This window comes from Podarcis muralis, chromosome 3 (assembly GCF_964188315.1).
Source record: "Podarcis muralis chromosome 3, rPodMur119.hap1.1, whole genome shotgun sequence".
Classification (NCBI taxonomy): Eukaryota; Metazoa; Chordata; class Lepidosauria; order Squamata; family Lacertidae; genus Podarcis; species Podarcis muralis.
This window is the reverse complement of record NC_135657.1, coordinates 11428578-11446840: the sequence shown is the minus strand read 5'-3', so window position 1 is coordinate 11446840 and position 18263 is coordinate 11428578. Positions and strand designations below refer to the sequence as shown.

Below are 18263 nucleotides of genomic sequence, written 5' to 3'. Positions count from 1 at the left end.
TACAAGAAAGAAGATTCCGCCTAAACATTAGGAAGAACTTCCTGACAGTAAGAGCTGTTCGACAATGGAATTTGCTGCCAAGGAGTGTGGTGGAGTCTCCTTCTTTGGAGGTCTTTAAGCAGAGGCTTGACAACCATATGTCAGGAGTGCTCTGATGGTGTTTCCTGCTTGGCAGGGGGTTGGACTCGATGGCCCTTGTGGTCTATTCCAACTCTATGATTCTATTCTATGCTTGATGGAAGCAGCCAATAATTTCTCCTCCCAATAGCAAATTCAGGGGGTGAGTGCCCACAGGAATGGCACCAAAGAAGCCTACCAAGAAACAGGAGGGAGGTATTGGCATGCTGCAGGTGGCAGGCATCCTAAGCCTTGCAAAGTACAAAGCAAACTAAAAATCTACCCCCCAGAATGGCCCAATGATGGGGACTGAGCGTGCCCAGTAGCTCAGGAATGTCGGATATCGTTTGGAAAACAGAAATGGGAAGGGGGACAGCCTGTCTGGAAACTTTGTGGCCTCAAAATCAAGCAGCGAGGGCTGTTTGTTGCTGTCATAGTTCTTTCTGGGAAAGTTGCACTCGTATTATAGAAGAATCGAAGAAAGGCAGCGCAGCAGCAGGAGAAAAATTCAGAGAGTAATGGAATGAGCGTAGCACTCCCCCTGCTGTCTGTAAGTGGTGATTCACCGACACGCGCATTGAATTGGTTTTAATTCTACTATTTTACAAGATTGCAACCTATCCTGGGATCTTATGATGGACTGGACATTTTCATAAGGCCCTTTTGTTGTTTTAGTTGGTTGGGTGTCCCTCTTTTCCTTACCCAGACCTTTGGGTTATAGGGACATTCTAATGATTGTTCTCGGAGCTGTTTAATTTTTTTTCTTCTGATTTATGCTGGAGTACTTAATTTTAAGGGATGCGGGTGGCGCTGTGGGTTAAACCACAGAGCCTAGGGCTTGCCGATCAGAAGGTCGGCGGTTCGAATCCCCACGACAAGGTGAGCTCCCGTTGCTCGGTCCCTGCTCCTGCCAAGCTAGCAGTTCGAAAGCACATCAAAGTGCAAGTAGATAAATAGGTACTGCTCTGGCGGGAAGGTAAACGGCATTTCCGTGCGCTGCTCTGGTTTGCCAGAAGCGGCTTAGTCATGCTGGCCACATGACCTGGAAGCTGCACGCCGGCTCCCTCGGCTAGGTAGTGAGATGAGCGCCGCAACCCCAGAGTCGGTCACGACTGGACCTAATGGTCAGGGGTCCCTTTACCTTACTTAATTTTTAATTATTATTTTTTGATTCTGTATTTTTTGCACATTGCTATATTCTCCACTCTGAAATATTCAGTGAAGAGTGGGCTATACAGACTATATTATTATTAAAAGTGAGGGGTGCAGGTACACTGAGGGGGCACCCAACATTGTGGGTGCCCGGTGTTTGTGTGTGGAGCTTTTTGGAGGGCGTAATAGATCCCATTGGCCTCTTCCCACCATGTGGGCTGTGGAATATTGAGGGGCCATTTCTGCCACAACAATTTTTTCTGTCCCGGTATAAAAGGGGAGTTACACTTGGAGCCACGCCTAGCCTCTTCTCTCCCTTACCTTACAACAGCGGTGTCCAAACTTTTTTCAAAGAGGGCCAGATTTGATGAAGTGAAGGGCCATGAGGGCCGACCAAAGGGCCAACCATAATTGTTGAGCTTTTTTTTAGGATTGAAGTTGTTGAGGGTTTTTTTTTTAGGATATAAACTGCCACAGGGGCTGGATTAAACCGATTAAGCCCCCGAAATGGACTTTGGACATGCCTGCCTTACAAGAAATAATGTGTATATTGGGGCAGGATCCAAACCTCTTTTACATGGGTAGGCAAACTAAGGCCCGGGGGCCAGATCCGGCCCAATGGCCTTCTAAATCAGTATGTTTTTACATGAGTAGAATGTGTCCTTTTATTTAAAATGCATCTGGGTTATTTGTGGGGCCTACCTGGTGTTTTTACATGAGTAGAATGTGTGCTTTTATTTAAAATGCATCTCTGGGTTATTTGTGGGGCATAGGAATTTCTTCATATTTCCCCCCAAAATATAGTCCAGCCCCCCACAAGGTCTGAGGGACCGGCCCCCTGCTGAAAAAGCTTGTTGACCCCTGCTCTTATAAATTGCAATGAAAGAGCACAACTGCTTGGTTGCTTGCTTATTTGATAGCAGGTACAATTTCACAACATGAGGGATTTCTGATGGGAGGGATATAGATAGGGGTGCAGATGGAAGCAGGAAGTTCTTGCGTATTATTTTTTAAAAACCTAGAGTGTCTCCAGACTGGACATACTGGAACAATAAGTTTGTATAATTAGATTCAAGGACTCCCCTGCTGCAATAGATCTACTTTAACGGAGAACCGGGAGTTTTGCGATGGGGAAGATGCACAGAAATGTATGGGCTGAATGAATATAATATAGAAGATGAATGAACTTCTTGCAAGCAAATCAGGATGAATGGAGAATGAATGCTCATTTGCCATAAGGGTAAAGGGACCCCTGACCATTAGGTCCAGTCATGGCCGACTCTGGGGTTGCAGCGCTCATCTCGCTTTATTGGCTGAGGGAGCCGGCGTACAGCTTCTGGGTCATGTGGCCAGCATGACTAAGCCGCTTCTGGCAAACCAGAGCTGCGCACGGAAACGCCGTTTACCTTCCCGCCGGAGTGGTACCTATTTATCTACTTGCACTTTGATGTGCTTTCGAACTGCTAGGTTGGCAGGAGCAGGGACCGAGCAATGGGAGCTCACCCCGTTGCGGGGATTTGAACCGCCAACCTTCTGATCAGCAAGTCCTAGGCTCTGTGGTTTAACCCACAGTGCCAACCGCGTCCCTATTTGCCATATAACTGCCCCCTAAACAAATGTTCAAAAAGACCAGATATAATCTAGACTCTGGCATAAGCTTTATGCAAGCAAATCAAGGATGAATGCTCAATAAACAGAACGTCCAGACATTATACAGTACAATTTCTGTAAATAAAGAGTGATATAAACAGCAACAAAACATGTTTCCTGCCTTGAGGAATTTATTTATTTACACTATCTTTCAATAAAAGAGCACCTGCTCACAATTTTTTTTACTGTTTGAAAATGCAAATAAAAGCAATCCATTTGAAATAGAAAAAACACAACCTCAGCTAAAGGAATCAAAACGAACATTTCTAATTACACAAGTATCTCCACTAATCCCCAAACATCCAAATTAATAGCCACATTTCCCCCCTGTCTACCAAGGAAGAATTAATACAGACCTCACGGAGGAGAGCGTTCCACAACTCTGGGGCCACAACAGGTAAGGTCTTGCCCCAGGTAGATGATAACATTACCTTGCTAAAGGAAGGAACTTAGATTAGGGTCTCACTTGTAGATCCTAAAAGCCCCAGGAGATTATAGGAGAGAAAGTTCTCCTTGAGATCCAGGCTGCTCCAGGCTTTGACTGTCAAAAGCTGCATCTTCTTGAATTAGTCCTGGAAACAAGCAAGTAAAAAAATAAAATAAAAATGCAGCAGTTTTACAACAGTGCCCAAGTTGCAATCAGTGCAAGAGCCCTCATTCCCAGTCCTCAATATGCAAGCTTCTTCATTTCCCCCAAGCAAACAAAACATGGCACCTTGCCTCCCCCAAGGAGGCAACCTCTTCAGCCAAACTATAGTAAGGTAAAGGACCATTAGGTCCAGTCGTGGCTGACTCTGGGGTTGTGGTGCTCATCTCACTTTATTGGCCAAGGGAGCCGGCGTACAGCTTCCAGGTCATGTGGCCAGCATGACTAAGCCACTTCTGGCAAACCAGAGCAGCTCACGGAAACGCCGTTTACCTTCCCGCACATTGACGTGCTTTTGAACTGCTAGCTTGGCAGGAGCAGGGACCAAGCAACGGGAGCTCACCCCGTCACGGGGATTTGAACTGCGAGCTTCTGATCAACAAGTCCTAGGCTCTGTGGTTTAACCCACAGCGCCACTTAGCCAAACTATACATATATATTAAGAAAACAAAAACCTTCCCAAAATTTTAATGGGAAGGCAGAGGGCACTGAAAGGCACCAAGGGGGTGTCTAAGGGCACCACATTGGGGACCTCATGTGTAGACAGTACTGAGCTAGGAGGATCAATGGTCGGACTCAGTTTAAGGCAGCTTCCTGTGCTGCACAGCCACTTTTTAATTTGAAATGTGTTGTATACCTGTATCTATATAGCTATATATCTATACAGTGGACGCTTGGGTTGCGAACGTGATCCGTGCGGATCTATTGCTAAGGGTGGATTTGACCCCACACCTCCCAACTCAGTGGCTATTTAACCACTTCACGACATTGTTTGTTATCTAGTATTAGTATTATTTAGATTTGCAACCTGCAGCGCCGCATCTGCGCACATGTGGGTTGCGATTCAGCACTTCTGCGCAAAGCGCAATTTAGTGTTTCTGCACATGCACGAGTGGCAAAACCCAAAAGTAACATGTTTCGGTACTTCCGGGTTTTGGCACGTCCGTTACCCGAAAACGCGCAACCTGAAGCATCTGTAACCCGAGGTATGACTATATATCCATATCTCCATCTCATCTGTATCTGTATATTTATATATAATGTATCTCATTCTTGTATCCTTATCTTCTTCAAGGCGGGGCTGGAGGCACCCGTAGGTGGAGCGATGAACGGAAATTCCATCATACACTCATACACTCACACAACCCCCTCTGTCCTTTCGCAGAGACATGATCTGAACTCAAGGACACGTTCCATCTGGGTGGGAGGGAAGCCCCAGGGTCAGAAGCAGGGCCAGTGATTGGTGTAGCCTGGTGAGAGGGAGTGTACCAGAGAGGCTAGAGGGCCACATTGGGCTCCGGGGTCTGTGGTTCCCCACCTCTGCTGTTAAGATCTGCCAGCTGCTCAAGGGCATTGCTGAGACAACTTGTATGTTCTGCCTCTGCTGCCGAGTTGCTATCTGTGGTCCTGAAACCCACGCATTAGTTCCTCTCTAAGGTGCTGATTTTGTCTCACTTTGTCTTCCTGCCTCTCTGGAACCCTGGGACTACCGACTTCCCTCTTTTGATATTTCCATTCTGCTTTTCCAACAGCAATGTTGAGCTCAAAGCTGCTCAATAACAATAACCTTAAAAATGACCAAGCATTGCAGTCACTACAATCATACCTTGCCAACAAAGGTCTGTATTGTTAAAGCTATGGTTTTCCCAGTAGTGATGTATGGAAGTGAGAGCTGGACCATAAAGAAGGCTGATCGCCGAAGAATGGATGCTTTTGAATTATGGTGCTGGAGGAGACTCTTGAGAGTCCCATGGACTGAAAGAAGATCAAACCTCTCCATTCTGAAGGAAATCAGCCCTGAGTGCTCACTGGAAGGACAGATCCTGAAGCTGAGGCTCCAATATTTTGGCCACCTCATGAGAAGAGAAGACTCCCTGGAAAAGACCCTGATGTTGGGAAAGATGGAGGGCACAAGGAGAAGGGGACGACAGAGGACAAGATGGTTGGACAGTGTTCTCGAAGCTACCAGCATGAGTTTGACCAAACTGGGGGAGGCAGTGGAAGACAGGAGTGCCTGGCGTGCTCTGGTTCATGGGGTCACGAAGAGTCAGGAAAGACTAAACGACTAAACAACAACAACAATCATACCAAAAATGCAATAGCAGAAAAAGATAAGGCAGAAAACAAATTCTTCGCACGATTAATACAATGTACAGGCCATCGCCTATCTTTGGTAGTCAGTTTCCCTATGGATCAGGCCACTTAGACAGCAATTTGGGCATCTCTCTGTGTCACCAAACATTGATGGGTATCCCATTCAAAATCAGAGAGATTTCCAGCTATCAAGAGACCTTTTTCTAATGAGACCCAACCCTCCCGGACTATTTACCGAACAAGGGAGCATAGGAAGCTGCCTGATACAAAGTCAGACCATTGATCCATCTAGCTCAGGGGTCACCAAACTTTTTCAGCAGGGGGCCGGTCCACTGTCCCTCAGATCTTGTGGGGGGCCGGACTATATTTTCGGGGGGGGGAGGGGGGATGAATTCCTATGCCCCACAAATAACCCAGAGATGCATTTTAAATAAAAGCACCCATTCTACTCATGTGAAAACATGCTGATTCCCGGACTGTCCACGGGTCGGATTGAGAAGGCGATTGGGCTACATCCAGCCCCCTTTGTGTGCCACTCCAACAACAAATTATACATTTTTGATAAATTTTTAACATTAGTATCTAACAACTCCGTTTCCAATTTGTTTTTTTCTGACACAAAACCATTTTTCTTGTCAAGTTTAAACAATTCATTAATCCGATAATAATGTAGCCAATCCAATTTATCTTTGATTTGCTCAAATGGTCTTAATTTGTATCCTTCCTTATCTTCCAACAGTAAATCAGAATATCTCAACCAGGTCCTCTCCATATTTAACTTCTTCTGGGCCTTTGCTTCCATTGGTGAAAGCCACCTAGGTGTTTTCCTTTCTAAGAGATCTTTATATTTTATCCAAACATTGTATATTTTCTAATTATTTGGTTTTTAAAGCCTTTATGAGCCTTTATCTTATCATACCATAAATAAGCATGCCAACCGAATACAGTGGTACCTCGGGTTACATACGCTTCAGGTTACAGACTCCGCTAACCCAGAAATAGTACCTCGGGTTAAGAACTTTGCTTCAGGATGAGAACAGAAATCGTGCTCTGGCGGCGCAGCAGCAGCAGGAGGCCCCATTAGCTAAAGTGGTGCTTCAGGTTAAGAACAGTTTTAGGTTAAGTACGGACCTCCGGAACGAATCAAGTACTTAACCAGAGGTCCCACTGTACATTGTCGAACCCCTCCAAATCAAGAACATCAGCATTATCCATTCCTTAACCCAACAAAGGGCTGCGGCATCAAAATATATCTTCCAATCCGGCAGAGAAAATCCCCCTCCTTCTTTTGAATCTGTTAGTAATTTATATTTAATTCTGGGTCCGGTCCCCCGCCACCGCCAGATAAATAAACACTTTCTGATGGTCTAGCTCAGTATTGCCAAGACAGACTGGCAAACAGGGTTTCCAGGCAGCGATTCTCTCCCAACTCTACCTGGAGATGACAGGAATCAAACTTGACACCTTCTGCTTCGCAAGGCAGATGCTTTGCCACTGAGCTACCGCCCTTCTCCAAATGGGATTGGGAACACCCTCCCTCTCCTTGTTAACATACAATCTGCCCACACCACTCTCTGTGAAAAAGGAAAAACAAGATTTACTTTTATTTTTTTATTTCCCCCCCTTCTCTCTTGATGTCTTCCCCAAGCCCCTTGGCAACTGGGATCTGGCTCAGAAGGCACACGAAGGCTCCTGGCATGATGCCCTGTTTCTTTTTCTAGTCAACAAAGCCAGAGACCCCAGCCGCAGAACGGCAGGTGCAAGAGATTCAGGGTCCAGAGATTTCGCTTCCTGGGTCCAAACGCCACCTGCCAGCATGTTGTGCTTTCACTAGGAGATGGAGCTTGGAGCGGAGAGGAGGGGGATTTCTCTAGAGAAGGGGTGAGGTGGAGATTTGGGGCTTCTGCAGACAGAGACTCTGGCGTTGGGCCTCTTCCCAACTCTGCAGAGGGCAGTTTGCACCTAAGGAGGGAATAGCTCCCCTCTCAACCAATTGCCATATTTATTTTATTCGTGGAAATAGTTCCACACTGGGTCATCAAAGTGGCTCACACAGATTTTTTTTAAAAAAGAAAATATAATGGAGTTAACAATTTCATGAGCTCCCAAGCAGAAGCGAAAGGTGCCTAGAGATGGGCAGATCTACCGTATTTTTTGCTCTATAAGACTCACTTTTTCTCTCCTAAAAAGTAAGGGGAAATGCGTGTGCATCTTATGGAGTGAATGCAGGCTGCACAGCTATCTCAGAAGCCAGAACTGCAAGAGGGATTGCTGCTTTCACTGTGCAGTGATCCCTCTTGCTGTTCTGGCTTCTGAGATTCAGAATTATTTTTTTCTTGTTTTACTCCTCCAAAAACTGGGTGCGTCTTGTGGTCTGCTGCGTCTTATAGAGCGAAAAATACGGTATTTGGTTTCTCATTTTTGCAATCTTAAGTTCAGTTCTATGCATTTTTTTTTTTAAAAAAGCATTTCTGTACCAATGTAGGATGAAACATCAGGGTGGCGTAAAATGTTAAAACATAAAACGCAATTTAATAAATATTAAATATAAACACTACTGATGATCCTTAAGGTGGCTGGCTGATCCAAATAAGAATCAAATAGCTGCAAAGGCCTGTCAGCGTTTCCACATTAGTTTGCAATGGTGGTTGCGGTGACGATTTAAAAAAGGCCTCCTGAAAATCATCAGTGTTTTTGTCTGAATTTCTCCCAATAAACACATTTTCATATGCAATCTCTCCTAAAAGAAGCACTTTTGCAAACCAGCTTCCCCAAACACAATGCATTTGTGCATGATATTTTCCAGTAAAGCACGCATTCATTTCTGTCCAGCGCCGAGGGCCTTCTGGCAGTTCCCTCACCGCAAGAAGCCAAGTTACAGGGAATCAGGCAGAGGGCCTTCTCGGTAGTGGCACCCGCCCTGTGGAACACCCTCCCACCAGATGTCAAATAGAAAAATAACTACCAAACTTTTAGAAGACATCTGAAGGCAGCCCTGTTTAGGGAAGCTTTTAATGTTTGATGCATTACTGTATTTTAATATTTTGTTGGAAGCCCCCCCCCCCCCCCGAGTGGCTGGGCTGGCTGTGTTTTGGTGGAAGCCGCCCAGAGTGGCTGAGGAGGCCCAGCCAGATGGGTGGGGTATAAATAAATTGTTGTTGTTGTTGTTGTTGTTGTTGTTGTTGTTGTTGTTGTTGTTGTTGTTGTTATTATTATTATTAATATTACCTGGCTGGAGAACAGAAAACAAATGTGTGAATTTGGTAGAGTGGTTGTGTTTTCCACTGAGGGAAAGCCCACAGACAGTTTTCTCTCTGGTGTAAATAGTGTCTTCACCCCAGGCAGTAAGCCAAAATGGCAGAAAGTTACCCCCCCCCAAAAAAGAGGGAGATTTGGGGGGTTAGAATGGAAAGACACAGCACAGGTGAAGCATTGCTGTCCCCTAAAAACGTCCCTCCCACCCCTTGCATTTATGTTACTTCAGTGCCTCTCCAGATTGGTCTTTTTTTTACTCCTGAAGGTATCCTGCAAGGCAGTGGAGGTTTGAGATCAGAGTTTTCCTTCTCCTAGATGGGCTGCCTTCCCAGCTTGATGAGCCCCATCTGCCCCTCTTTTCCCTCTATAGCACATGAAGAAACCACCTTCTCGACCGTTGGACCCACTATTGGTCTCATCTAGTCCATCCATCAGAGCCTGTCTTCACATGCAGAGGAAGTCCCAACCTCACAGAACGTTTGAGATCCATGAGTTATCTTCACCTGTTTTAGCCGGCCAGTCGAAGCCGTTGTCACATGCTGACAACTTCTAGGAGCCACAGGTGAGAGCTGAGTGCCGGGTGGGGACCGAACTACTCCAGAATGAGCATGACGTGTCCCCCACCAGCAATATTAAAGGTAAAGGGACCCCTGACCATTAGGTCCAGTCGTGGTTGACTCTGGGGTTGTGGCACTCATCTCCCTTTATTGGCCGAGGGAGCCAGTGTACAGCTTCCGGATCATGTGGCCAGCATGACTAAGCCACTTCTGGCGAGCCAAAGCAGCGCACAGAAACGCCGTTTACCTTCCTGCCAGAGTGGTACCTATTTATCTACTTGCACTTTGACGTGCTTTTGAACTGCTAGGTGGGCAGGAGCAGCGACTGAGCAACGGGAGCTCACCCCGTCACGGGGATTCTGATCGGCAAGTCCTAGGCTCTGTGGTTTAACCCACAGCACCACCCGCGTCCATTCACCAGCGATATTACCCCTCCCCTAACCCCCCACATACCCCAGCTCTTGAACTATAGTGCAACAAAAGCAGGACTACCCCCCTCCGCCGTGCATTTGTGGGATGAAATGTTCAAGAATTTCAGCAAGAAGCTATGGGGTATATAAAGATGGGAAAGGAAGCATGTCTTGGAAGTTTTGATGGTGCAAGCAGTATAGGAGGCGGGATTCTGTATAACCACCCCGATAGCACCATGAGTACAAGTCATCATGAATACACAATAAAAAAGGATATCTGGAGTGGCCCTCAGAAAATGGAATATGCTTCTGCCAAAATACTATGTTTTTCTCTCCTTAGAATCAAAAAGCAAACTACATGTACTCAAATGCTCTTCACTGAGTGCGCTCATCCCTTTACAATTCTATAGACACAATAGGCAAATATTAAAGTAATAGCAAAATAAACCTGTGTAGGATTAATTTTTGCATTTCATTGCCATTCAACTCCCACCTTATTCACCCCCTCCTTTATATACCTGCCGGCTAAGATCTCTTACCTAGAGATTCTCAGGGACCGGACCTTTTCAACTTACGCCACAAATTATATTTCAGTTATTAATGCCACATTAATTTTTCTGAAGCAAATTATGTCCATGGAGAAGTATAAAGAGAATCGACATATTGAGCAGTGTGCTATATTTTTGGCGTTTCAACCCTGAACAACCCTACATAAGAGTACGCGCTGTTGATTTCAACATGCCCTTGCGTCTTACGTGCCAAAAAAGGAAGCCAAGTTGAAACTTTTTAGCAGCGTGACATTATAGAATTAACTCTGGATTTTGAATGTCACCAGCGGGTGGCAGTTCTTTAGCAGGTTGCCTTATAACTACACCAAGAGAGTATCCAAAATTTGGTGGTCGGCATTCAGTTTGCAAATGTTGACCATCCTGGGTGAACCAGGTGAATCTCCAAAAAGTCAGATACACTGGTGACAGCTGACAAGTGCTGACTTGTGTACTCTCCAAGAGTTGAAATACAACCATGTCTCCATCTATCTCTATCCATTTTCATGTCGGCTCAAAATTAATCTGGGATTGTCAACATTCACCTATCAGTGCAGCCTCCCACCTAATTTTGGACATTCACTGTAACACATACATTTTTGGGGGTGTGGCCAACACTCTTCCTTCCACAACAGGAAAATCCAGGTGTTTGTAACAGAGCGGTAAGGTTACATCTTGCACAGTTAACATAACTTTCTACCTCACCCCATAAAAAATAATAATTTCAGGCTTACCAGAAAGGATGGTTTGCAATGCTCCCAATCTGGCCAGGCGGGTGGGGGGCATGTCTGAAGAGACAGAGAACACGGCGGGATGGCAACAGGTTTGCAGCCAAGAGGTCGCTAGCGAAAATTCTGCTAAAGCAGCATTTTATAGCCCAAGTCCACTTTGCTTTTTGGCATTAGCTCATTTGGCAAAGGCCACGGTGGGGAGGGAAAGAACCCCCCGACATTATACAGCATCTATTCAATATCTAGGTCTTCCCTTTGAGCTGGAATCCTCTTTGAAGTCTTCCAAATTCGCCACCGGAGCTCGCCTGGGCCTCCGAAGTTCCCTCCCTGCCGCATCGCTTCCTGCTTCTTTGATTTCCCTTCCCAATTTCTCCAGCACAAAAGCATCTGCCCACCGCATAGGGCAGCCGAAAGCTTTCAGAAGGTTTTCTGTCTCTCTCTTTTTTTAAGCTCCAGCCAGGAGCAACATGTTACAACAAGCGAGCTTTTCTATAGGAAAGGAGGCTGGCAGCCCACACTTTGTTATCTACTTCATAGGCAAGAGTCTTTTTGACAGTGCTAAACCATCGGCCCTGCTGAGCTCAGCAGGAGTCAAGCGCTGAGTACCATCTGTCAAAGCTGTAGGGTCTTCCCCCTCCTCTCCTCGCCCCGTTTATTATTATTATTACTGTTATTATTATTAAATTATTCTACAATCTGCTAAAAAGAAGGCAGGGAATGGAAGTTACTCGATTGCATTGTTAGCGGAAGTTTGCAGACTGACTCCGAGCAGCAGTGAGTGTGCAAATTCCCAAAACACTACAAAGAAAACAGGAGAGAGTATTCTCTGAAGAGAACCAGTCTTTTAACTCGGAGGGTCTGTGTGAAGCGGAAAGAGAGTCCCCTGCTATCTTATTCAAGGAAAGGTTGGAACCATTCATTCAGAAGAAGCTTTGATGGGGGGAAAGGTACTGTTTGAATGTTTTATTTCAACTAACCATAACAGGTATACTTTTTCTTGTTGCGTGGCGAGTTCCCGCCTCCCACCAGTAGGAAATAACAAAACGTGACACAAGTATTTAGGTTAATGGGCTAAAATTGGCCACAACTTTATTGGTTACAGGTAAAGAGTGGTATTGGCTTAGGCATTGGTCCTAACCAACTATCCGGCTTCAGCCTGTTTGCTTGAAGACCGGGAAGGGTTAACACCAACAGGGGGAGCCCTGCTGACGCACATCAACTAGGGACTCCCCCGGGGTCACCGCTCGGGGGCGCACTTTAGGCCCTGACCTCCATAGGCTTCGGATGGGGCCACGCCCCCCCGAATCTTTTACCGGACTACACTTCAATATTTGGGGGAGGTGATGGCGCTCCCCGCCAACACATCTACATAACAATACCCCTACCAATGCCTAACTGCCAAAACCAAGGAAGTTGTGACGATTTGCTACGAGGTAGGCGAAAAACCAAATGGCCAGTGCCAATTTGCCAAGTGGAAAAAATTCCTACCAGGCCCCTTAACGGCGACCAAACGAGGTCCATAGCAAGGTCAGAAAGGAAACCTTGAAGGGCGGGCGGGTGGGAAACCTAAACAGTTGAGCGGCCAAAGAGGGAGATCCCGGGCCACGCTTGCCTTAAATGAGACAGGCCACACCCCCTGAGCCAGCCGATTGGCTGGCCAGGGGATGACGCGGCCCGAGGATTTCCCTGATCACATGGGGCTGAAAGCCAGCCTCCGCATGGGTGTTGGGGGCATAAGCCTGCAACACCACCTCCTCCTGAGGTCAGAAGTGGCTTTGTCATTGTTACACGAACTTCTGGCCCTCCAAGTGTTGCCGGACTACAAATCCCATTGGCGCTGACCATTGGCCATGCTGGCTGGTGCAGATGGGAGTTGGAAGTCCAACAGCTTCTGGAAGGCCACAGGCCCTCATCTGCTTTAGTTCCTTCCGAAACGCACAGTGAAATTTTTGGAACTTCCCCAAAAGTTTATCCCTACTTTTAGATGGGGTTCAGCTCATTCAGAAATGGAAGACTTGAGTCTGAAGGGCTCTATTTTGCTCATACTGAGCCTGTAAACTTAAAGACAAGTCCATCCATTTGCCACCTCAGTTGGCCCAGAAAAGTAGGACACAGAGATGATGCCTTGGGCTGAAAACTGAGGGGCCGTGGCACAACGTGTGCCTGTGACAACACACATGTGACGCATGACACATTGTTGGGATGAGGCGCATCCTCAGGAGAAGGCCTTGTCCACCGCTGTGCAGCTTCAATGGCTGTGGCTTCAACACACTCGGCCTCCTCTGTTCCCTCAACATTGGGGGGCTGAGTCACCCGCTAAGGAATTTTGAGGGGACTGATGACACCTCCGTCCCCTAGAGTTAGTGTGCCTGGTAGGACAACAGTGAATTTAGCATGGCCATAGTATCTTCATGGGTCGTCATTACAGTATAAGTTTTTTATATCTAAATTGAAGGGTCAGAAAAACAAAGCAACAATCCCCTTCTTTTTATTTTTATATTCATTCCCAGGAACGCTTAAGGAGGCTACTGGTAGCTGCTCAAATGCCCATTTCTGAAAAACGGAAGGCATTTGACAATTTGCAGTTGTCTTCTTCGTGGTGTAACAATGTCTGGAATCTGGCGATATTTGAGAAAACAGCACACTGTTTAAAAGTCTTAAAAGGAACTGAAGACCCAGAACGTTCCTAGGCCGCTCGCGGAGACTATCACTGCAAATGCAAAGTTCTTTGCTGATACCAGTGTGAGAAATTCACTTCGTAATAGTGAATAGCAAAAATTGTTCTGTTTATCTTGTTCAACAGTTAAAACAATTATGCTTTCACATTGCAATTGCATGCCTTTTTGTGTTTTTTTACATAATTCAATAAAATAAGAATTAATACCCTTCTTATTAATACACAGCTTTTTCAGGTTTTGGCGTTTGCAATATGTTTTTGAAAAGTAGCATACCTGCACCTCTCACCTGTTCATTCTTTTACCTTTTGTACCACTTGTTGATATTCTGGCAACTCTGCTGATAAGCTGTGAATGTACTGTGGGTGGAATTTCCTTTTTTTTCATTTTAAGGTTGTGAATCTTCACAGAACCACAGATTCCATGCACAGTATGTTTGCTACATTAACAGCAGAGCTCCCAGATGATGTGCAACTGCTGTCATGGGCCCCTGGCCTCCATTAGGATCTGGCATGGTTTGGTGGCCCCAGATGGAAGAGGAGAAAGAAGGAGAAGGAACAGACTGGGGGGGATGGGAGAGGAAAGTTGGCAACCGAGGGATGGAGGAGGGAGGGCCTCCCCTTGCGGCTCTAGATATCAAAGTCCAAGAAGCAGATCTTTTGGCTATATCTGCCACCCCTCCTGTAGAGCAGTGCCTCATTGGGGAGATGGGAAGACTTCAACCAGCCAAAGAGAAAGAGAGAGAGAGGCTGAACAGGAATTGGTGGTTGCAGCCCAAGAGACGATATACAGTCTATGCAATGCTGCCTTCCGATGGCTCAGGTGGCAGAAACTCCATACCCTCCAACATCTCTCCAATGAAAATAGGGATATCCTAAGGAAAAGCGGGATATTCTGGGATCAAATCAGAAACCAGAATGGCTTCTGTAAATCCAGGGCTGTCCTTGGAACATAGGGACACTTGGAGGGTCTGTGTCATGGTCCGGTTCACGGGCGATCGAAGTCCCAGCTGAGGATGTTGGGACTGGGGGCAAGATGGCAGGGTGGGAGCAGGAACGGGAGTCCAGAAGCCAGGAAGCCAAGGGTCCAAGGGTCAGGAAGCAAGGAGTCACAAAGTCAGGGGTCCGAGGATCAAGAAGCAAGGAGTCACAAAGTCAGGGGTCCGAGGATCAAGGAGCAAGAAGTCACGAAGTCAGGGGTCCGAGGATCAAGGAGCAAGGAGTCACGAAGTCAGGGGTCCGAGGATCAAGGAGCAAGAAGTCACGAAGTCAGGGGTTCGAGGAGCAAGGAGTCAGATGCAAGGCAGGGAAAGTGTTGCTGTGGCAAAGAGCTGAAGGGAAAATGCTGACCTTATATCCCTTCCCGTCTCTTGTGAGTTACCAATCAGCCTCACCTGTGCGGCCGCGCCTTGCCTCTTCCGAACAAACTTAGGAAGGCCCCAGTCCTGCAGAGCCTTATTGGTCACAGGGCCTGGCTCCTGCACGCACACCTGACAGTCTGCATTCGTACACAGGTCTCCATATTACAGAGACCAGAGACCTTAAACAATGCTAGGGAAAGGCGACGACACCAGGGACCCGTCGACAGCAGCCGAAGGAGTTAAACGTTGCCAGCACCCGGCATTTAAAAGAAAATCTATAGGCGAGTCAAACAATTAAGCGTCTTCAGGTAGGTGGCTTCATTCAAGGCTGCTGGAGAAACAGCAGTAGCACCACTTATTCTCTTTGCGCAGCGTGGGTCCCAGCTGTGGCAAGCCCCAGCACCTGTTCCTTCCACATTCCTGCTGCTTCGGGGCTGTTAGCGACGGACTGCCAAGGGGGCCCTGGGAGGCTCATAATGGATCAAGGCAGGCGCTGAGTGTGGCCGTTGCTTAACTAATGGGTAGCTGTTCACTTTCGCACCAGTTGTTCTCTGGCTCTTTCCAGAATCAGAACTCGGAAGAAGGTTAGACTCTTTGTATATATCTTTCACATAGACTTGAGCGAGGCAGATACCTCATTCAGAGAGACTTGATAGAACTGAATGATGCTTCTCTCCAGCTTGCAAAGCTTTTAATGGAATATGTTGTTATACACTACAGTGCAAATTAATTGAAACAAACAATGTAGTTTATTGTACAAAACTCACATATACAGTGGTACCTCTGGTTGCAGATGGGATCCGTTCCGGAGGCCCGTTCGCAACATGAAAAGAACGCAACCCGCGTCTGTGCACGTGCAGGTTGCAATTTGCCATTTCTGCGCATGCGCAGGATGTCATTTTACGTGTCTGCGCATGCGCGAGCGGCAAAACCCGGAAGTAACCCTTTCCGGTGCTACCGGGTCACCGTGGGACGTATCCTGAAAGAACATAACATGAAGCGGACGTAACATGAGGTATGACTGTACGTACATTATTAACGGATATGACCTCCGCTATTTTTAAGCAGCATTTGAACACGGTTTGGTGTGGAGTCTACTACAGTGGTACCTCGGGTTAAGTACTTAATTTGTTCTGGGGGTCCGTTCTTAACCTGAAACTGTTCTTAACCTGAAGCACCAATTTAGCTAATGGGGCTTCCTGGTGCTGCTGTGCCGCCGGAGCACGATTTCTGTTGTCATCCTGAAGCAAAGTTCTTAACCTGAGGTACTATTTCTGGGTTAGCGGAGTCTGCAACCTGAAGCGTATGTAACCTGAATTGTCTGTAACCTGAGGTACCACTATAGTTTCGAACAGTCACTGTTGATTTTCGGATCCCTGTACCACATCTGAATCAGCGCTTGAATGAGCTTCTCCATAGTCGTATAGTCTACAGCACGGAGGCGACTTTTGCATATAGCCCACAAATTCTCAATGGGATTATGTTGTTGTTGTTGTTTAGTCGTTTAGTCATGTCCGACTCTTCGTGACCCCATGGACCAGAGCACGCCAGGTACCTCTGTCCTCCACTACCTCCCGCAGTTTGGTCAAACTCATGCTGGTAACCTCGAAAACACTATCCAACCATCTCGTCCTCTGTCGCCCCCTTCTCCTTGTGCCCTCCATCTTTCCCAGCATCAGTGTCTTCTCCAGGGAGTCTTCTCTTCTCATGAGGTGGCCAAAGTACTGGAGCCTTAGCTTCAGGATCTGTCCTTCCAGTGAGCACTCAGGGCTGATTTCCTTAAGAATGGATGTGTTTGATCTTCTTGCAGTCCATGGGACTCTCAAGAGTCTTCTCCAGCACCATAATTCAAAAGCATCAATTCTTCGGCGATCAGCCTTCTTTATGGTCCAGCTCTCACTTCCATACATCACTCCTGGGAAAACCATAGCTTTAACTATACAGACCTTTGTTGGCAAGGTGACGTCTCAAGATGCTGTCTAGGCCTGTCATTGCCCTTCTCCCAAGAAGCAGGCGTCTTTTAATTTTGTGACTGTTGTCACCATCTGCAGTGATCATGGAGGCCAAGAAAGTAAAATCTCTCACTGCCTCCATTTCTTCCCCTTCTGTTTGCCAGGAGGTGATGGGACCAGTGGCTATGATCTTTGTTTTTTTGATGTTGAGCTTCAGACCATATTTTGGTCTGAAGCGAAAGGAAAGTCCAATGCTGTAAAGAAAAATATTGCATAGGAACCTGGAATGTAAGAACCATGAACCTGGGTAAGTTGGAGGTGGTCAAAAATGAGATGGCAAGAATAAATATTGACATCCTGGGCATCAGTGAACTAAAATGGACGGGAATGGGATTTACGTCCAGGGAATTCCCTGACCAATCAAGTACCTGCATTTGCTCTCTGTCATGAATTTTGTTATGTACTGAGTTGAATAGGATCCAAACTGCAGCAGTCTGATTGGTCCTAGAACAATAGGATCCAAAAGGCAGCAGTCTGATTGGTCCTAGAACAATGCAGCAGTATGATTGGTTGGCAGGAACCACCCAATCATGCTCCAGATAGAAGTGAATCCACAACCTGATTGGCTTACAGTAGAATTCCGGAATTAGCCAATCATGTGCAGCCCATTGTGTAAATAATGTATATAAAGCAGATACTCTGAGGGGGACATTCATTCATTCCTCCTCACCACTATGAGCTGAATAAAGAGCATGAAATCACTTTGCGACTCTGAGTATATTTCAAATTTCTTCACCACTTTCGATGTGTGACAGGGGGCTAGGTTCTGCTGCAATATCCCAGTACTGTCAGGATACCTCTTTCCCAGCCCTGGAATAACTCTCTTTCGTGGAACCTCAGTATATTGTGGCGAGCGCATCATTCCTTCTATTGGCTGCAGGCTTCCGACACCATAATGATCAACTGACTTTTCGTGTTTGTTTTGAGTACAGGATTACGAGTAAGATAGAAAACATGCTTTGTTTCAATTAATTTGCACAAGGGTATAAGTTTTATGGGGGGGGGCACGACTCCCCTAAAATATTTGAATTCATCAAGCAAACCCTTAAATTCCTGAGT

General features: G+C 46.4%; 1 long non-coding RNA gene across 2 annotated transcripts in view; it reads right to left on the bottom strand.

Annotated features, from left to right (window-relative positions):
* Positions 1-18263, bottom strand: part of LOC114594891 (uncharacterized) — a 77447-nt gene that overhangs the window by 17591 nt on the left and 41593 nt on the right. The window contains exons 1-2 of one of the 2 annotated variants that reach the window (XR_003706107.2): positions 11161-11743; positions 3351-3491 (exon numbers count right to left, since the gene is read on the bottom strand). This is a non-coding gene — a long non-coding RNA (uncharacterized LOC114594891). Of the gene's footprint in view, positions 1-3350; positions 3492-11160; positions 11744-18263 lie in introns of those variants that run through there. The other variant, XR_003706108.2, reaches the window with a different exon arrangement.